The sequence below is a fragment of the Mobula hypostoma genome, chromosome 7, assembly GCF_963921235.1.
Source record: "Mobula hypostoma chromosome 7, sMobHyp1.1, whole genome shotgun sequence".
NCBI lineage: Eukaryota > Metazoa > Chordata > Chondrichthyes > Myliobatiformes > Myliobatidae > Mobula > Mobula hypostoma.
Window position 1 is genome coordinate 158,562,401 of NC_086103.1, and position 22,586 is coordinate 158,584,986.

The window sequence follows — 22,586 nt, forward strand, 5'->3', positions numbered from 1 at the left end:
ATTCAAGTATAAGATTTATTTTTGATATCCTAAAGAATTACAGCTTCGTTTGAAATTTGTGGTGTCCCCTCACCTCCCCCTGCGTTAAATGGACATGTTCATAAATGATTGCCCTTTGAGGTATCACAGAAAATTAAAATACCATGATTAAGGTTTTTAATCAAAGCTTTCATAACATACAAAAACATAAAAGGTATTATTAAAAGGTGACCATGTAGGAATTAAAGCATTCCAATAAAACTTAAAAGGACACATTCTAAGTAAATTCATAATCATAGGAGTTATAATAACATAAAGAGCACATAAATATATTCTTCTTTTGCATTTATTAACTATTTCCGCTATCAAACGAGCCGGGGGTTTTTTTGTCGAAATGTAGCTCAATGTCCACAATTTGTCCCCCAGTTCTTTGCCAAGCCAACTTAAGTAATGAATGTCAACAACAGGTTAAAAATTCATGCAGGGATGCACCCATGAAATAATTATGGTTTCAACCTCATGCAGAAGTTATTAGATTGTGACCAGAAGTATGTATGCCAGCTGATCTTCCTCTTGTATGCCCAAGGTCCAGAAATCAGCCAGAATTTGATCCAGCTGGCATTTATTTAACTCAATACTGCAATATTATGTTAGATTATGCTGAATTGAATGAGTTAAAGAAAAATAACGATGTAGATGATATCTTCAAAATACAAATAAGAGTTAAAAATACCTACCTGTACAAAAGTGATCAATTTTCTCCAAAAGCATAGCAAAAATGATAACTGAACCATCAAGTTATGATAAATAATCCAATGCCTGGCATCGTAGGTCTGATATGAAGTCCACTATCTATTTAGCTCAAACTACATTTATAACAGTTTATGGAAAAGTCATAATTGTCAACATGCACTTTTGTGAAAAACTCACATCACCAATTAGTGTACAGTCATTCCACATAGCTCAGGTAAGGCAAGATCCTTCAGATATAAAATCTTTGCTACTACTTAGGCACACAAGCTGGCAATTGAGCTTAGTTAAACTCAGACTTGCATTTTTGTGATTTATTTCATTATTCACACAATATTAATAAATGCAAAATGGTTAAAAAGAATCCTATATAGAGTAAGATCCCTATAATTTGCATTTTTATAACATGAACTTTCAATCCACCTGTACTAAAGAACTATTTACAACCTTTTCGTCAAAAAGATGGGGTATAAATATAAAAATACACTGTTGCCTAAAGTATTCGTAAAATTTCAGGTGAATTTGACAGTTTCATAAATAGGCAAATTTTCTTCTGTGCAACATACATAATAAGATCATGAGCTAATAAACAAGTTCCATAGAAAACAGAACAGTACAACACACAAACAGAACCTTTGACCCACAGTTGTGCCAAACTAATTAAACTAATAACATCTAACCCATTCTGTCTGGACATTGTCCATGCATTGTGACAAAGAGTGCATAGCACATAAACAGCCTCTTTGGCCCATCTAATCAACACCAAACCTTGATTCTCCCTAGTCCCACATGCCTGCACTTGGATCATAGCCTATCCTTGTACTTATCCAAAATTCTCTGAACCGTTGAAATCAAACCCGCATCCGCCACTTTCATGGTTCATTCCACAGTCTCACCACCCTCTGAGTGAAAAAGATCCCCTTCATGTTCCCCTTAAACATTTCACCTTTCACCCTTACCCTATGACCTCTAGTTTAGTCTCACCAACCTCAGTGGAGAAGCCTACTTGCATTTGTCCTAACTATACTCATAAATTTGTACATCACTATCAAATCTCCCCTCATTCTATTACACTCCAGGAAATAAAGTCACAACGTTTCCTTTTAACTGAGGTCCTCAAATCCTGGCAACATTCTTGTAAATTTTCTCTGCAATCTTTCAGTCTTATTGATATCTTTCCTGTAGGTAGGTGAGCGGAACTGCACACAATACTTCAAAACTAGACCTCACCAACATCTTATACAACTTCAACATAACATCCCAAAACCTGCACTCAATACTTTGATTTATGAAGACCAATGTGCCTAAAACTCTCTTTACCACCCTATCTACCTGTCACATCACTTTCACGCAGATATGGATCTGTATTCCCTGATCCCTCTGTTCTACTACACTCCTCAGTGCTACTGTTCATCATGCAAATCTTACAGTGGTTTGTCCTCCCAACACACACAATTGTACACCTCTATTCTCTGCATATTCATGGCCGATCTAAGAGTTTCTTAAACATCATCATATCTCCCACCACCAACACTCAGTAGAACATTTCAGATGCAGACTAACTAGAGTTTAAAATAGCTGTAATACAACTTCCTGGTTCTTGAATTTGACTAAAAAATATGCTGTATACCTCCTTCACTACCCTGTCAATGTGTGACCACTTTCAGGGACCCAAGATCCCTCTGTACATCTATGCAATAAAGAGTCCTGCCATTAGCTATACACTGTCCCTTTACATTTGAACTCCAAAAATACAACACCTCACACTTGCCCAAATTGAACAACCATCTGCCATTTCTCTGCCCATATCTATAACTTATGTATATCATTTGTCACCCTTCATAAGCGTTCTTCAGAAGGATGAACCCATGGAAAGCATCCGGTCAGACAAGAATCCAGGCTGAATACTAAAAATCTGTGCTGATCAACTGGCTGGAGTGTTCAACGATAATTTAATCTCTCATTTTGGCAGTCTGCGGTACCCAACTGCCTCAAACAGGCTTCAGTTATACCGGTGCCCATGAAGAAAGTAGTAACCTGCCTCAGTGATTATCATCCAATGGCAGTTACATTCACAATGATAAATTGTTTTGAGAGGTTGATGATGAAACATATCAACTCCTGCCTGTGAAGTGACTTGGATCCTCTCCGATTTCCCTACTGTCACAATAGGCAGATGCCATTTCATTGGCTCTTCACTCAACCATGGAACATCTGGACAGTGAAGATGCATATATCAGGATGCTTTTTGTGAATACAACTCAGCATTCAATACTATTAACCCCTCAAAATTAATCATTAAACTTCAAGACCTAGGCATCAATAACTCTTTGTACAACTGGATCCCCTATTTCCTCACTTGCAGATCACAGTCAGTTTAGATTGGCAACAACATCTCCCCATCACCTTCACCATAGGTGCACCACAAGGTTGCATGCTTAGTCCCTGTTCTACTTGCTTTATACTAATGACTGTGAGGCTCAGAGCTTCAATGCCATATTTAAGTTTGCTGATGATACCACTGTCAAATGAAAGCTGGTGATGAATCAGCATATGGAAGGAAGACCGAAAATCTGGCTGAGTGATGCCACAAGCACCACCTCACATTCATTTCAGCAAGATCAAGGATATGACTTAACTTCAGGAGGAGGAAACTGGAGTTCCACGAGCCAGTGTTCATCAGAGGATCAGAGGTAAAGAGGGTCAGCAGCTGAAAATTCCTTGGTGATATAAATTCAGAGGATCTGTCATAAGCTCAGTACACAAGTGAAATTATTAAGAAAGCACAGCAGCGTCTCTACTGAGAAGTTGGTAAAGATTCAGCATGTCATCTAAAACAATGACAAACTTCTATAGATGTGCAATGGAGAGTATATTGATTAATTGCATCACGGCCTGGTATGGAAACACTAGTGACCTTGAACGGAAAAGCCTACAAGATGTAGTGAACCACAGTCCAGTCCATTATGGGTAAAGCCCTTCCCACCTTTGAGCACATCTACATGGAGTGCTGTCACGGGAAAGCAGCATCCATCATCAAGGACCCCCAACATTCAGACCATGCTCTTCTCACAGGAGCCTCAGGACCCACACCACTAGGTTCAGAAACAGTTATTACCCCTCAATCATTAGGATCTTGAACCAGTGGAGATAACTTCATTTCCTCATCACTAAACTGTTCCCACAACCCATGGACTCACTTTCAAGGATTCTTCATCACATGTTCTCAATACTTATTGCTTATTTATGATTATTATTTTTTCTCTTTTGTACATTAGCTGTCCTGTTGGGTGTGGTTTTTAATTGATTCTCTTGTTTTTCTTGTACTTACTGTGAATGCCAGCAAGAAAGTTAATTCCAGGATTATATATGGTAACATATATGTACTTCGATAATAAATTTACTTTGAACTTTTATCCATAATGCCACCAATCTTTATATCATCAGCAAACTTAGTAACCCACCCATGTTTTTATCCAATACCACAAAAGGCAGAAGTCTCAAAATAGATCCCGGCAGAACACCACTGGTAATACAGCCCAGCCACAATAAGACCCTTCAAACATTACCCTGTCTTCAATCAGCAAGCCAATGCCAAATACCAAAGGCCAAGTCACCATGGATTACATGTATCTTAATCTTCTGGATGAGCCTATCATGAAGGACTTCGTTGAGTGTCTCACTGAAATCCACCTGGGCAACATTCACTGCTCTAGCTTCATCAACCACTTTGGTCATTTTATTGCAAGATTTAAAACATGTTAGTCTCCATACTCCCCACAAGTTTTATTTAACAAATTAGTAACGACCAAAAATAATGTTTTCTTAGGTTTATTTGCCAATTTCAGCAAGAACTGATCAATGAATAATAAAAAGATGAAAACAAAGTAGAGAACAGAAAAATAAATTAGAAATGTGAGAAATTTCAAATTCCTTATCTTGACATTTGCCATATCCAGATCACCGAACTTTTGAGTGAAAATGGGGTTTTCCCTTATACCTTTAAAATAAATCTCTACTTTGTCAGAAAGGCTTATCCAACCGGAGAACATCAAGACGTGAACTTACAAGTTCAATCATTAAGATTATAGGAACCACAGAAGTTATTTTTTTCACTTGCTCCAAATATCTGTAGACTGATCCCTAGTGCGCCCTACTCCAGTACCTGGCTAAACTAGGGGAAGTGCCTGCCCATGCACATAAGTTGGCCTTACAAAGACTGTCATGTTAAGAATGACATAATGTGCACATTTCAGCTGCACTATACCCATCACCGATAAGGGAAAGGAGGACCTTGACCTAAAATATTGGCAGTCATTGCCTGATGTTCTCAATGCTTACTGCATTTTCTGTTTTTATTTCAGATATCCAACATCCACAGTATCTTTTCCTGTTATATTAAAGGAATATCAAGGCTATATTGCATTTGTGAAGCCATCGCACAGAACAAAGCTGACACTGAAGTTAAGCTACAAGGATTTAAAGGAGCTAGACTTATTACTCTACAGAAAAAGATTCAAGAAATCTAACAGCTTTCAAAATTATAAATAAATTTGCTTACACAAAATAATCAAAAATTAAGATACATAAATACAAAAATTAAAAACCCATAATGAATTCAGGCAAACCAATTTCACATATTTGAAATAAGTCTCTGGTCTAGATCACGCAAGTAGATAATATAAGTAACTTCCAGAGAAGCCCATGATAAATAAATGAAGGTACAAATTATTTTCTGCACTATCATACAGAAACCTAACCCACATGTATTACGTATTTCTGCACCATCCAAGTGGATACAATAACTTGATCAAGACTTCCAATAGTCTAACAGAAGGGAATTTCATAGGTGTTTGCAACACATGAAGGAAAGATGGGTTAAAATCAAGAAAAAAGCATAAAGTTATTGAGCAATATGGGCATTTTGCTCTTCCTAATAGAACATAACAGCACATTACAAGAACTTATAACCTACTCCAAGATCAATCTCACCCTTTCCTCCTACATAGCTATCCATTTTTCAATTATCCATGTTACTATCTAAGATTTTCTTAAATGTCCCTAAAATATCTGCCTCTACCACCACCACTGGCAGGGTGTTCGATGCCTCCACCACTCTCTGTGTAAAGAACTTAACCCTGATAAACTTTCCTTCAATCACCTTAAAATGATGTGCCCACATATTAGCCATTTCTGCCCTGGGAAAAAGTCCCTGGCTGTCCACTTGATCTATGCCTCTTTATCACCTTGAGAGGTTACTTGCACCTCTCATTATCATTCATGTCAAAGAGAAAAGCCCTTGTTCACTCAGCTTATCCTCATAAAAATGCTCTCTATAGTCTGGGCAGCATATGAGCAGCAGTTAGTATAATGCTTTACAGTACAGGTGATGAGGGTTCAATTCTTGCTGCTGTCTAGGAGTTTGTATTTTCTCCGCATGATGGTGTAGGTATCCTCCAGGTGCTCCAGTTTCCTCCCACAGTCCAAAGACGTGCCAGTTGGTAGGTTAATCAGTCATTGTAAATTAACCCATGATTAGGCTAGGATTAAATCAGAGGATTGCTGGGTGGCACGGCTCGAAGGGTCAAAAGGGCCTATTCCGTGCTGTATCTTAATAAATAAATAAATCCTGGTAAATCTTTTCTGCATGCTCTCTAAAACTTCCAGACCCTTCCTACAATGAGGCAAGCAGAAGTGAACACAATATTCCAAATGTGGTTTAATCAGGGTTTTAAAGATCTGTACATTACCTCAGTCTTGAAATTAATCTCCCTGCAAATGAAGGCCAACACACCATAAAGCTTTTTAACAATCCTATCAACTTGCGCAGCAACTTTGAGGGATCTATGGGCATGGACCCCAAAATCCCTCTATTCCTTCACACTGTTAAAAATTCTGCCTTCAAATTGACCTTTCAAAGTGAGTCACTTCACACCTTTCTGATTGAACTTCATCTGCCACTTCTCAGCCCAGTTCTCCATTCTGCCAAAGTCACATTGCAACCTACAACAATCCATAAAACAGAAGAATTGGACCATTTGGCCTATCATCTTCTCCATCATTCTATCATGGCTGATTTATTATCCCTCTAAGACTATAAGACGTAGGGGCAGAATTAAGCCATTCAGTCCATTGCCCATTCAACCCTCCACACTATTCACAACTCTACCAAACTTTGTGTCATCTGTGAACTTACTAGCCCATCCTTGCACTTCCTCATCCAAGTCATTTATAAAAATCAGTAAGAGCAGGGGAGTCCAAGAACAGATCCCTGCAGAACATCACTGGTCACTGAACTCCAAGCAGAAATACACTCCATTTGCAACCACCCTCTGCCTTCTATGAACAAGATAATTCTGTATCTGCACAGTCAAATTTCTCTGGATCTCACGTCTCCTGACTTTCTGAATGAGCCTACCACGGGGGCCTTTTCAAAACACTTATTAAAATCAATATACACCACTGCCACTGCTTTATCCTCATCAATGAATAATAATATTTACGAATAAGCTACAATTTGGTACAATGCCACATTCTGTACATTTTTACAATAACACACTTGCTTCTAAATTCCAATAACCTTCAATTTCTCAATCTTCCAAATGTTTAATCAACCCCATTTTAAATATATGTAATGATCTGGCTTCCATCACCCTCGGGGCGGAGAATCCACAGATTCATTAGCTTCAGAGGAAAAAAAGCTCCACATATCTCAGTTTATAATGACCATCTCTTTGTCCCCTTATTATACATGCCCTTATTGTGACTCTCCCACCAGTCTCCCACCCCTTATTCTACTAAATTCCAAGGAATGCAGTCATAAACTGGTTAGTATCTCTTGATGGGACATTCCCGTTCAGGAATTAAACTGCTGGATTTCCTTCAGACTGCCTCCAATGTTACTGTATTATATTTTAGATAAAGGGACTTAAACTGCATGTGATAGTGTATTCCAAGTGTGGTCTCTCAATACCTCCACAACTGTAACAAAACCTCCTTATTCATCAACTCCAACCCCTTTGCCATATATGGGCAAAATGCCATTTGCTTTTTTAACTTGTTACACCTGTTTGCTCACTTTCTGTGACAACTTTATCATTATTTCTAACATTCCTACATTAAAGCAACTTTAGAAATGCAGGCTGTTAAATTAGTAAAATATGCACAAATGCAATATTTAGACTTTATACACACATTTGATAGCTAATGAAAATTTGAGTCATGTGACAAAAAAATGAAGTTAGATCACAGATGAGCCATACTCATTCACCTGATCAAAACATCAAAGATCTGAAACAGGAACTGCTTTTCCTTGCACAGATGCTGCCTTGCTCCTTGAGTATTTCTTGCACAACACACAAAGCACTGGATAAACTCAGATCAGGCAGTATCTATGGACAGACATGGATAGTCAATGTTTCAGGTCATTCCACTCTGAGTATTCCTTACATTTACTCTTTTTACCTGAATCTATATTTTGCTTTACAGATATGAACTCACTCAGTGCAGAACAGACTATGGCTAAGGTTTTTTTTGTGTATATAAGTGGCTTAGATGAAGAAACCAAAGGTATAAATGCTAAATTTGCTCCTGATACAATGCCAGTCTAGAAAATACATTTGAAAAAGGACATACTGTACAAAGGGATACGCATGGTCTTGAGTAAATAAATATCTGGCAAATGGAAATATAATGAGAGAAACTGCAAAACTTCCCATTTTGGCAGGAAAAAATAACACAAAATCTAAAAAATACCAAGACAGTAAGAGATAGAGCACTGACATGCAGAGGAATCTGATGCCCCAGTATATGGTTCACAAGAGGCTAGTATTCAGATACAAGTAATTGGCAAACCTAATAGAATTTTGTTCATTGCAAGGAAAGATTGATACAGAAGTAGGATGGTTAAGTTTCAGTCAAAATAGGGCATTGGTAAAACTGTATCTGAAGCATTTTGTATATTACAACATTAGTTTCTTTATTAAGGAAGGATGTTAATATATTGGAAGCAGTCCAGAAGATTATTAGACTAATACCTGGAATGAGCAGATTGTCTTATAAGGAAGGGTTGGAGAGGCTAGGCTTGTATCCAGTAGTGTTTTTAAGAGAGAGCATCACTAGCATTAATTCATAAGATTCTAAAGATTTTATGTGCAAAAAGATCATAAGGATCTTGCGAGAAAATCTAAAGCTAGCATGGAGTCCACTTTAAAACAGAGACGAGGTGTATTCTTTTTTCATGAATTAACAAATCTTCTTCAAAAAGTAGTGGAAATAGTCTTTGATTTTTTTGAGGCAGAGACAGAATGTTTCTTGATTGGCAAGGGCTAAAAGGTTTTAGCAGGTAGAGTAAAATCATAGAGGTCAAAACAGATAGCCACATTAACAAATATAGAACTGACTTAAAAGGACAGGAGGTCTATTCCTACTCATAATTCATATCTAAAAATGGCCCATATTTTTAATTTAAAACACATTAAAAGTTTTGAAGTTTTTCTTCCAATATACAAAACATCGGATTTGAGATTTCATTGTAGTGAATGAAAACTTGTCTAAAGCAGCAATCTACATTGCCAGTACTGTTTGCTTACTTAGCAAGTTGAGAACCTCCACTTTCAGAAATAGGACATAGCTAAAATGCCTATAATATACACCATCTATATTCTTTCATAACATTCAAAAACATTTTCATTTTGTATCAGTGTACTGTGAGCAAACATTACTAACATCTCAAAATATTTTACTGTGTGATCTTCAAAATGGCAGCCTTTGTGGATTTCTCATTAATTTTCTTTATTTGAAACTTTTGCAAAGAATGCTTCTATAGACAACAGTCACTCAAGTGACGATTTTTCAGACTGAAACCTAGAAATGGTTTCCTATTTGGTCCTGCTTTGGTGGAGGACTGACGGTGCCATCAAAAATATGGCAAATCATAAACATCTCAAGGAGCATTACAGATGTTCCTTTGGTAGGGTGGCTGGTCTACTCTGCAAAAGTTTGTAACTATTTGACCTTGAATGACTTCCCCTACACGTCAGATGCTATTCCAACAATTGTGACTTGCCTTTGAAATAATAAAACATCCCAGAATACTTCCAAGGCAAAACTTGTCACCCAGGGACTCATAACTAAAATATCAGGGCATTTAGGTTTAGTTAGAGGTACTTTTTAAAAAGAGAGAAAAAAAACATTTTAGGGACTGGAAGGTTCTGGTGGAGAAACCTAGAACAAAGGATTTTGACAAATTAAAGCTCTGTCATCAGTGGTGGTGCAATTAAAATTGGGGATGCTCATAGGGTCTCAAATCTTGGAGAGTTATAGAAAATAAATAAATTACAGGGGGGTGATGCGTAAGAACACAGATATGGGAATTTTGAAATCAAAGCTATGTTTATCTGGGTGCCTTTGCAGATCAGTAATCAGTAAGGATGATGGGGGAGCAGGATTTGGTGTGCAACGTCCACAGATAGACATTTTCCAGTTGAGATCACTGGATGTTAATCTGGAGCAGAAAACCAGAATGGTTGTTTTATGCTCAAACCTGAAAGGTACTAAGAATAATTGAAATGTTCCAACTACTGGAACCAAACATTTCACCACAGTTGAGTATTTGAACTCTGTGCAGCATGGTATAAACTGATGATGATTTATATCCATCCTTTGTATAATAAGATATCAGACTGACAAAAATCCCAGATTTTCAACTCTTTCACACATGTAACTACACAGAACCACACAAATAACAAGCTGCAATTAGTTGCATAAAAACAAAAGAAATTTTGTAAGATTATCATAATCATATATTGCTACATTTTCAAACTTTTATTACTTCCAAATTTGGCAGGCCAGGCAAAGCTGTTAGATGAAGTAACTATGCCATTATGTTGCAACAACTGTAGAAATATGGTTCACTGTTTATCCTCTCTGTGAATGATATTTTAAAAGCACTATTTCAATTTGTAAAAACATATATTCCAAATGTTGTTTAACTACAAGCAAAAAATTTAAATGCACACATTCACTTGATAATGTTGCATAAGACCTACAGCATATTTACACCAAGTTTACAAAGTAAATGCCAAACACTGAACAGGGTAGCTACAAATACGTTTATAACATGATATTGTGTGAACAGACTCCATTATATGTGGTTTTCCTGCTATAAGAAATTTGAATCAATGTGCTTCCCCTCCCCAATACATTGCTGAGACAATCCACACCATCTGCATGGTGTTTTTTTTTCAAATTTGTACTTCCTTGGTGTAATAAAATCAAGGGGTTCAGAGCAGAAAAAAATTTTTACGATATACGATCTCTCCACTTGCACATGTAAAATAGTGGTTATATTAATCCATGACCTACTTTCACTGAACCAACTGCTATTACTTATATGTAGATACAATGTGTTCCGTGTAAAATCAATACAGTAAAACCTGTTTTGAACACTTATCAGTATTTAGTCCACAATCGTATGATCAATCACATACACATTTCATTCATATCAGGCAAAACTTACATTGGTGGGAAAAACACAGATGAAACCTAAAAGATGAAATCGGTAAGCCATTATTTTGACTTATATTTTCCTAATGAACAGAGTATGATTTTAAGGATTTCTGAATAACAGTAATTAATACTCCCAAATCACAGAAAGCACCATTTACCAACAATCCCTCATCTCAATAAACTGTCAGCCCCATCCCCCACCCATGCAAAACTATACGGTATAAATGTTTTTACATGTCAGAACAAGCAGGTTGCCTCTTGAAAAGTTGCTTAGATCAATGTTGTCCCTATATATAAATATCTTACCTTGTATAATCCTTGTAAAATAAACCCACAGCTTGTTTTCACTTCCACAAACAACGAAAAGCTCCAACTACTTTTCTGTGTGTGTGTTGTTTTTTTTAAGAAATAATCTTAGGGTTTAAAAGAACCGTTCTTCACGTATTACTCATCACCGGGCTGTATCTATGCTGTACCCGGCTACTAAGTGCCTCGGAAAGGCCTTTAAGTGGAAGAAGATCAACTATAGTTCGCATGTATGTGTTGATCCTACAACTAATGACACCGAAACGACGCGGTGGCGAATGGAAATGAGAAGGAGAAAGGTAAAAGTTGATGGCGGAATGGCGTCAGAAGCCTCTGCCGCTGCTGGTTGCTAAACATTCATTTCCCAGGAGTTGAACCTGAGGGGACGACAACCGGCTCGAGCACAGACAGGCACTGAGACAGCGCGCGGCTCGGCGCTCGGCGCCAGGCACTGCCCCAAAACCCAGCTCCCCTCCCCCACTCACCCACCCACCCACCCTTCCCCCCCCCCCAGCGGAGCGGGGGCCGCGGGGAGAGCAGAGGAGCCCCCTCCCCCTCCCCTTTCCGCATTAATAATAACGCTACCTTCTTTATGCTTTTATAGATTATATATAAATATACACATGGGGGAGGGGGAAGCACAGAAATGCTGCATTGAGCTGTTCATTTCTGCATCGGGAACACCCAAAAAAAACCTTGCTTTTTCTTTTATAACAAATCCAATTATTTGTCTACTTTCTCGAGACCCACCCCACCCCTGCGCCAGCTGATTCTTAAAATGTTTTAAGGATATCCCACAAAGCTTTGGATTGATTCGGTTTTTAAAAAATACACACACACACACATACATACAGCTTGCATTGGGGGAAGGGAGGGTGTTCCCAGCCATGGAAACTGGTTTCCTGCTGCATGTTTTTTTATATATTTTCAATTTGCCCTTGTTTCTTTGTGTACACAACCCAGACAAGTGATCAAACTTCTCCACGCCAAGGGACACGATTTGACAAGGAAGGATTAACAAACTATGCACTATATATAAAATATATTTGAGCAACGTGCTGTGAGCACTATTGCGAATGTAATTCAGTCCCAAACATTAAGTTAACAAATTCAAGCTCAAACAAATCGAGGTTGCAACTGATTTTATTAATGCGTCGTCCTTTGGCATTAAAACGAGCGAGAAGTGGCTTATTGTGTCGATATGCAATGTATTTAACGATACAGTATTTTTACCATGTGCTGCCCTTCCCCCAGCCACGCTGGGAGACTCTGTTTTTTTCCGCCTGCCCGGTCACAGTGTGGGTGATTGATTCTCCTTTCCCCTTGCTCAGTCATTCAGATTTGGAAAGTAAATAACAAGTTGACATCATTACAGGTCTCTGCATTACAGTGACACATTCGCAGGTTTACCGTAGTACCCCGAAATGCAGCGCAGCGTTTCCGCCCGCACTGGAGAGGGGGAAGGGACTGGCGGCTTGCTCTTTGCAACATGAAAACATACTCCCTGCATCAGGAAGAAAAAAAAGCCACAACAAGTTTGCTTATTTAGGTCAATACGCAACGCACTGCAACAATGAAGAGCTATCTTGTGAAAACTGATTATATTTAATAAGATTTTAATCACAAGAAATAGGCTATTTCTCAGTTGCAACATTTTTTTAAGATTTAACACAATATGTTGACAATAATGAAAACCTGTTTGGTGCCATTTTTACACGTTTTGCCCTGGCTATTTAATAATTTGAAGTTAATCGTATTAGTATGATTGACGTCTGTTTTGTATAGTTCAGCCTCCTCTAATCTGATTATTTTGGTATTGTGACGATGAACTTGACCTGTTACCCAGAATGGCATTGTTTATGTGTGCTCCTGCTGACAGACCTTTCCCAACAGTATCCTGCTTTAAAAGGGCACGTTATGCAAAACACATGCAAAGTGTCCATTCGGGTTTTCTAATAAAACATAAAGGATATTTCGTGCTAATTATTTTCATAAATGGAGATTGAATTTTGAAGATGGAGATGTTAAAGTGTTTTCTGAATAAATCATTAATATCTGTACAGATAGCCAGTATGTGATCTGGCATATTTAAACAAACAACTATTTTAAATCCCATTCATACTCTGATTGAATGTACAAGCTAGTGCTTTCTTCCTTTTAGGCTGCCCACAGGGGTCAAGGCTGATGGTCCCATTTAAATTCTATGGGTTTAGAAGGGTTGCAGAGGTTGCATAGGATCTGCAAACTGCCACAGATGGGAAAGAGGTGCTTACAGGGACAGGGGTAAATAGTTTAGAAGACACTAGGCCCATTCCACTGTTTCACGTGGATTCCATTTGCTTTCAACGGGCACAAGATGCTTATGTTCTCGCTCCATTTTAATTGTCACGTGCTTCACTGGCCAAGCATGAATCAATGCTACATTTTCAAGGGTGCATTGAACTCCCCTGAATTGTTGCTCTGACACACTAGTAATCTGCTGCAGTGTAGAGCTCGGAGCAGATGCCTACGGGAGTCTGGAGTTGAGCAAGCAGCCGATGTGGCTTGTCCATCAGAGCCGTGTGTGTGACGATGGCCTCAGCACAGGGGCATTGGCCTAGCACAGAATGCTGCATTTTGGTTTATTTAACCAAACTATGAATTTGGAGGACTTTGTGGACGTGCATTAGAGGAGTGTTGGTTGTACCTCTCCAGCACTATGAGGTTCCTGTTACAGCTGTCCATATGGAGCGTGGGGTCATTGCTGACCAATGGTCCATCAGTTGGTGATGAGCTCCTGATCCAGGTCTTTGTACACTCACAGCACAGAAACAGGTCTGTTGGCTTAACAAGTCCTTGCAACCATCAAGTGCCCTTTTCCACAACTCCTAAACGAATTCCATTTTATTCTGCCCAGATCCCCATCTAACACTTCCTTACATACAAGGGGCAATTTACTTTGGGTGTAGGAGGAAACCGGTGCACCCAGGGAAATCCATATCATCACAGGGTAGAAATACCAGTCAGACAGCACGAGAGGTCAGAGTTAAACACAGAATGCTGAAGTGGTGAGACGGCAGCTTGATCAGCTGCACCAACTGGCTACTCGTTTTCTTGTCAGATGACCAAAGGTTTTGCTGGCACACCGGATACGATGTTGAACCTTATCATCAGTTGTCTGTCTTCTCTCAGGCCTGACTCCCAAGATACAGAATGCAATCTGCACTTGGCTGGGTCTTATCATGACCTTTTACTGTCAAAATTTGTAATATTCCTTTTGTGGTTTTAATAAAGGTTTTCCTCCAGCAGTTGTAACTTGCAACTGTAAGAAAAATGCTGAGCAAATCACATAATCCGAGCTCAAAATGTCTCTGAAAACTTAAATGTCAAACTTTGACAAAGGGAGTATCCAGTTTGGAAGTGTCCAAACTGTTTGATTTTCTGCACCATGGTAGTGGTGAGACTTAGCAGTGACAATCAATTACATGAGTAAGGTTTCTCCTGATGGAGATGGCATTTGCCAGACTTGTGCAGCACAAGTTCAAGTTGAGGTTCAGTTTGTTGTCATTCAACTGTACACATGTATATCATCAAACAAAGCAACATTCCTCTGGACCAAGATGCACAAGACGATCTGAATAACTCACACACACACACACAACACATAAAGTAATATTGCCACAAATAAATTAACAAATAATAAGGTGCATTTTACAGCACAAGATAGAAAAATAAACAGTATAACGCTACTGGAACTTCATAAGTGATGAGACCTGAGTGGTGACAGGGAGTTCAGTAGTCTCATGGCCTGGGGCAAGAAGCTGTTTCCAATCCTAGCAGTTCTTGTCCTAATACTATGGTCAAAGAGGTTGTTGGATGGATGGAAGCGATCACTGACAATGCTAGGGGCCCTGGGTATGCAGCACTCCGGATAAATATCTCTGATGGGTGGAAGAGAGACCTCAAAGATCCTCTCAGTGGTCCTCACAACATTTTATAGAGTCTTGCAGTCAGACACCTTGCGATTCCCATACCAGATGATGATGCAGCTGGTCAGGACACTCTCGAAGGAGCTCCTGTAAAAATTGGTTTGAACGGGGAGTGGGTGTGGTGGAGAGACTTGCTCGGCTTAATCTCCTCAGAAAGTGGAGATGCTACTGTTCTTTCTTGACCAAAGAGGTGATGTTGAGGGAGCAGGTGAGATTGCCTGTTATGTGCACTCCCAGAAACTTGGAGCTCCTAACCCTCTCCACGGAGGAGCCATTCATGTGCAGTGAGGTGTGCTCAGCCTGCACCTTTCCAAAGTCTACAATCAACTCTCTGATCTTTACCATGTTAAAACTCAGGGTGTTGAGCTCACACCATTCTACCAGCCACTCTGCCTCCTCTCTGCTGTCTCATCATCTTTGTTAATAAGGCCAACTACTTTTGTGTCATCAGTGAACTTGATGATTAAGTTCGATCTGGATCTAGCTGTGCAGCCACTGTCAGAAGGGGGCCGTACATGCAGTCCTGTGGGGCACCAGTGCACAGCATGATGAAGCTAGCGATGTTTCTGGCAACACAGACTGACCGTGGCCTCCCTGTCAAGATGTCCAAGATTCATTTACTGAGATAAGTGCTGAGACCCAATGACGACGGTTTACTCACCAGCTTCTGAGGAATGATCACATTAAATGCCAAGCTGAAGTCAGTAAACAACATCCTGACATATGAGGCACCACTTTCTAGGTGGGACAGGACAGAGTGGAGTGCATCATCAATGGACCAATTTGAGTGATTAGAGTGGAAAGGTTACATGTAAATGTTACATATGACTTATCAGCCCAAATGTGGTTGCTGTTCAAATTTTGCTTCAGGCAAGGGTAGATTAGTTCACTATCTGAGAGACAGACAACAAAAACTGAGCACTGTGCAATCATCAGTAAACAGCTCTCTTCTAAACTAATGAACAGCAAAGATCATTGATAAATCAATTGAAGATAGTTTGACTGAGGATGTCATCTTGAAGACCTTATGCGATAGTAATCTGGACTGGAGATGCTATTCTTCCAAAAGCTACGTCCTTCTGATGCAATAAGCAGGGCTTTAGCTGCAAGTTATTTTCCCCCTCTTTCCTGCTAAATATAATTTTACTTGAACTCCCTGGAATCAAATTGAGCTGAACACTATCTTTTGTTAAAGACAGTCATTTTATCATCTGCAATTCATCTTTATTTACATCCAGACTGCAGAGGGTTTTCAAAATCAGGTTTATTATCACTGACATATTGTCATGAAATTTGTTGTTCTGTGGCAGCCGTGCAGTGCAAGATATAGAAATTACTATGAATTACATAAATAAATAGCTGGCCGGCGGTGTCGCGGCATCAGCACCAGACTTCAAGGCGTATGATCCTTGCACAGTGCTGGGCTGAGCATCGAGCTAGCAACTCGGCTTCATATATAAAAAAGCAGACGAATGCTAAGGAAACAGCAAAAATGCCACCTGATGCGCCATGAGGGCATGAAAAGGAACAAGGACATAAATAAGTAAACGGTACAAAGGATGAATAATGAGGTGGTGTTCATGTATTCAACGACAGTTTAGGAATCTGATGGTTGGGGGAAGAAGTTGTTCCTAAAACAATGAGTGTAGTTCTTCAGGCTCCTGTGCTTCCTCCGCATTGATAATAATGAGAAGAGGGCATAACTGGCGATGAGGGTCCAGAATGATGGGTGCCGTCTTCTTGAGGCACTGCTTCTTGAAGAGGATTGTGCCCATGATGGAGATGGCTGAGTCCACAACCCTTTGCATCCTCTTTTGATCCTGCACATCAGAGCCTCCACAACTGCCTGTAAGGCATCCTGTCAGAATGCCCCCCGCTGTACATCTATAGAAATTTGCAAAAGACTTCAGTGACTTACCAAATCTTCTGAAACTCCTAATGAAGTAGAAACACGAGGAAATCAGCAGATGCTGGAAATTCAAGCAACACACACAAAATGCTGGTGGAACACAGTAGGCCAGGCAGCATCTCTCGGAAGAGGTACAGTTGATGTTTCCGGCCAAGACCCTTCGTCAGGCCCGCTTCTGTGCCTTCATGATTGCATCTCTGTGTTGGGCCCAGGAACTTGAAGCTTCCTCACCCTTTCCTCCACTGACTCCTCAATTAAGACGTGTTGTGTGTCTGTTCTCTCGATTTCTCCTTTCTGATTCCACAGTAAGTTCCTCGGTCTTCCTGATGTTACATGCAAAATTGTTGCTTTACACCACTTAACCAGCCAATTCAAGTAGTTCTGCCAAACTTTACATTAATTAGCTGATGATTAAATGATGAGTAAATGTTACTTGATAGTCTTATTGTTAACTTTTTCATATCTTACTGATAACAAGTATTAAATAGTCAGGAGGGTTTTGTCCCTATCTTCCTATTGTCAGGTAGATGGCAATGTTATTGCTGCAATGGACCAGCATGGCTGGGTGAATGGCTTGTTCTTTATCATGTCTTTGGTATTATAAATGGAACACTTAGTAGGACTTCGAACTGTATCCAGTGCAGTTCACCTTTCTTGATGTAACTTAGAAAAAAATGAGTTGTTAGTGTGAACACAATGGACTATAGCCACTGGAAGCTGGAGCAACAAACATTTCTGCTGCAGGAATTCAGGGGTCCAAACAACGTCTGAGGGAGGAAAGCTTTTGACTCAAAATTATTAACATTCTGGGTCAAAATCCTGCATTAGGGTTTTATTTTCTTTTTTTCCGTGATTTTAAGTTTACTTTGGTTTTCTAGGAAAGATAAGATATTGCTTGCATCATACACTGGGATGCTCTCTTCAGTTACCTAATGAGGTAACCGTAGCCTTTGGCCAGGAGCAGATATCATCATGTGGGACCCAAATTTCGTAGAGTGTTTTGACCCTTAACCACTGCACTTTCCAGCTGGCGGGTCAGCAGTGGTGGCCAGGTCACTGCCCATCTGCTCCTGACTTCCAGCTCAACTCCTCCTGCCTGCTCCATATCCAGCAAGAGGCCCTTTCTGCTTCCTCCCCCATCCAGCAAGTTGCTTGGTTCTTGCTCTTTTCATCAAGGCCCGGAGCAAACAGCAACCTTCATGCCGACCTTGCCGGGAACCCGCTATAATTTTTTGATGCACACGGAAAACACTGGAGGAACTCAGCAGGTCAGGCAGCATCTATGGAAAAGAATAAACAGTCAATGTTTTGGGCCAAGACCCTCCTTCAGGACTGAAAAATAATTCTTTGCCACATAATCCAACACAAAAAACTTCAGGCTATGGGAAAGATATTTACCTTCGTATTCAGATTAATTTATTTATCACATGTACATCAAAACATGCAGTGAAATGCAACTTTGCCTTAACAACCAACACAATCTAAAGATGTGCTGGAGGCAGCCCACCAGTGTCACCACATATTCTAATGCCAACATAGCATATCCAGTTTAATTTAGGTTATGTTCTCGGTCAACCATGGATGTTGCATCCTACCTATCCACGATATTGGTGCAGCACTGTCTGTGGCTGCTGAGACCAATGCAAGAATGTCAGTCTCTGTTGCAATGGTCTATGGCCTCATTTGTCTTCTGCTGCTTTAAGGAGTTTTTCCTCAGTTGACTTAAGCTGTTGTTTCAGGGTGCTTCTCCATCAGGTGCAGTTGGCTGCAAGTTCCTCCCAGGACTCAATGTTGACGTCCAGTGTCCCTCAGCTTGTAGACATCCTTGTAGTGCAGTTGCAGGCGGCCAGCGGTTCTCTTGCCTGAAGTCAGCTCACCATAGAGGATGACCTTTGGGATGCAGCCATCCTGAATACGGCAGACATGGCCCAGCCAGCACAACCTATGCTGCCTGAGCAGGATGTACAGGCTATGAAGGCCGGCACAAGAGAGAACCTCAGCACTGGAGATGCTCCACCTTAAATGGAAGCTGTTGAGTCTTCTCTCCTGCTTAGTGTATTTTGACCAGGTTTCATTACCGTACAGCAGTGTGCTGGTGATACAAGTGTTGTATACTGTCATTTTTGTTTTAACTGAGAGTTTGGAGTACTTCCAGACTCCTGCTTTGAGGCAGGCAAGAGTTGTTGCAGCCTCCTGGATGCTCTTGTCGACGTCTGCATCCAAGGAGAGGTTGTCATTGATGATGGGCCCCAGGTATAGTATGTGAACAACATCCAGTGTGCAGTTATCAGTGGTAATGACTGGTGGTGCCTCCATGTCTTGTCCCAAGATGTTTGTCTTTTCCAGGCTGATAGTTAGACCAAATTCTGTGCAGGCCTGGGAGAAGTAATCCATCAGGCTCTGGAGACGCTGAGGAGTGTGGGTTGTGACTGCTGCATCAACAAATCTCTGATCATAGCCTCATGCACTTTGGTTTGGCTCTTGAGCGGGTGAGGTTAAAAAGCCTGCCACCTTTCTAATGCGGAGGTAGATCCCCTTTGTTGCAGTGCCAAATGTGCGCCTCAGGAGAAGGGCAAAGAAGATCCTGAAGAGTGTTGGGGCGAGAACACAGCCTTGTTTAACGCTGCTGCTTATGTCAAAGAGCTGCCAATGTAGTACACAGTCCCCTTCATGTTGTTGTGGAAGAATTTGATCATGCTCTGTAGAGTTGTCAGGCAGCCTAGCTAAGAGAGGATCTGAAAGAGCCCGCCTCTGCTGACCAAGTCAAATGCCTTGGTGAGATCGATAAGCACAACATAGAGGAGCTTCATTTATTCTCTGCACTTCTCCTGGAATTGGCGGAGAGAGAAAATCCTGTCCACAATTGACCTTCCAGCGCGGAAACCATTCTATGACTCTAGATAGATACATTCAGCCTACTTCTGTAAGTGGACCAAAAAGCCTTGGGCAAAGACTTGGCCAACAGCACTCTCAAGAGAGAGATATCCCTATACATGGTACAGCTACTTCTCTGCCCTTTGTTTTTGTAGAGGGTAATGATTTTAGCATCCTTCATTCCCTGTGCTATAGTTCCTTCCTGCCAGCACTGACAGAGGACTTCATGCAGTGGGTGCAGTAGGATAGTCACATAGTGCTCGATCTCATCTTGAGAAATTCCATCACTCCCTGGTGCCTTCTCTGAGGCCAAGCTGCCAATGGCCTTGCTGAACTCCTCTAGGATTGGCTCTGCATCCAGTTCTTCCATTGTCAGCAGGTTCTCAATGGCATACGGGGCTAAGGTGGTGATAGTGTTCGTTCTGGAGTAGAGCTCAAAGTAATGTTCTATCCGTCTCGCCATCTACTGGCTCCTTTCTGTAATTACATCTCCATTGATAGATTTGAGGGGATCCATCATGCTCTGAAAGGGCCTGAGGGCTTTCTTGATGCCATCATACGTACCCCTGATATTGCCTGTCGGTGCTGCGATCTGGATTTCTTACTGAGCTGCATCCAGTATTAGTTGGTGCAATGCCTGGCAGTCTGATGGACTTTACTTCAAGTAGCCCTCAGTGTCTGTAGGATCCTCTCAACTGGCAAATGCTTATATTCAGCTAGGGCAGCACGTTTACCTGCAATGATAGGGGTCATCTTGTTGGACTTGGCTTCAAACCAGTCATCTGTTTTTGAAGTCTTGGGCTGTATTGTGGATGGTCTTCCGCAGAAGTTTCCATTTCTCTGTGACTGGTCGCTCAGTTTTCTCCAAGGATGTAGAAAACTGCTCCAGCAGCTCTGGAGGAGACATCCTGCTGACATCAATGTGAGAGTTCCCATCTTGTTCAGTGTGTTGGGATTCCTTTGATGACACTCTGATCTTGCAACACATCAGAGGGTGATCTGCGTTGCAGTCTGCGCGATGGTAGGAACGTGTGAAAAGTACTCTGCCGAGGAAAGAGCGCCTGATCAGCATCAGTTCCAGCTGGTCACCACATATTCTGATCCCAACATAGCAGAGATTAAACTGGAGTGGATTTATTTTTAATAAATGTAATATCAGCAGAAAATCACTTTCATCCTAAATCATAGAGATCATGTTACAAACTGAACATTTAATAGAAAAGAGAATGCTTGGAAAAGCAAAATCAGATAATAAGGCAAAGAAGCAAGCATGAAAACCTCTATTTCTATGCAAAATAAACTTGGTGATAGAAAAAACAACATCTATGCTTTATACTGAGACGTTCCCTGTGCATCTTCAGTTAGGTTATTACAGCAATAGTGATCAATCAATAACTATGGTCACTTTGTGTACATACAATCAATCTACGTATATAGGCTATCTTATGTAAAGCACTGAGCAAAAGCAGTTTAGTACAATACATAATATTACTACAGTGCCGTGCAAACATCTTTGGCACATATATATAGCTAGGGTGCCTAAGACATTTGCACAATACGGTAGTAATTTTATGTATTGCATTGTACAACTGCCGCAAAAAAAACACATTTCATGACATATGAGGATGATGATAAACTTGATTCTAATATGTGGGCTGAGAGTGGGAATGGGAAAGGGAGAGGGGAGAGAGCAGAGAGCATCAGAGAGACATCCTGTAATGAACAATAAACCAATTGTTTGGAATCAAATGACCTTGCGTAGTTTCTCAGGGCTGGGTGTGCCTGCACCCGGGCCAAGCCCTACCCTGGCACACCTTCTCTGCCACCTTTCCCACACCCCTCCCGCAGCACTGCGTCCCCACCATTCCCAATGTCCTTTGCCTCCTCCAGATTTACAAACCCGCTCTCCGCTCTATGTTGACAAATACAGTACTGTGCAAAAGTCTTAAGCACCCTATGTATATATATGTGCCTAAGACTTTTGCACAGTTCTGTATTTATATTTATTGTGTTTTTTAATATTGTGTTCTTTATCTTATTGTGTGAGTAACAATTATTTCATTGTCCTTTACACTTCTCTACTTGATAAGGTACCCCATGCAAGGCTTATTGAGAAAGTAAGGAGGCATGGGATCCATGGGGACATTGCTTTGTGGATCCAGAATTGGCTTGCCCACAGAAGGCAAAGAGTGGTTGTAGACAGGTCATATTCTGCATGGAGGTCAGTCACAAGTGGTGTGCCTCAGGGATCTGTTCTGGGACCCCTTTTCGTGATTTTTATAAATGACCTG

At 40.5% G+C, this 22,586-nt stretch overlaps 1 protein-coding gene across 4 annotated transcripts in view; it reads right to left on the reverse strand.

The window, feature by feature from the left end:
• LOC134349699 (F-box-like/WD repeat-containing protein TBL1X) overlaps positions 1-11,992 on the reverse strand; it is a 396,148-nt gene extending 384,156 nt beyond the window's left edge. For 3 of the 4 annotated variants that reach the window (XM_063054418.1, XM_063054419.1, XM_063054424.1), the window contains exon 1: positions 11,545-11,992. The gene's annotated coding sequence lies outside the window, so the exon portion shown is untranslated. Of the gene's footprint in view, positions 1-7,999; positions 8,018-11,544 lie in introns of those variants that run through there. The other variant, XM_063054423.1, reaches the window with a different exon arrangement.
• Positions 11,993-22,586: the final 10,594 nt, after the last annotated feature.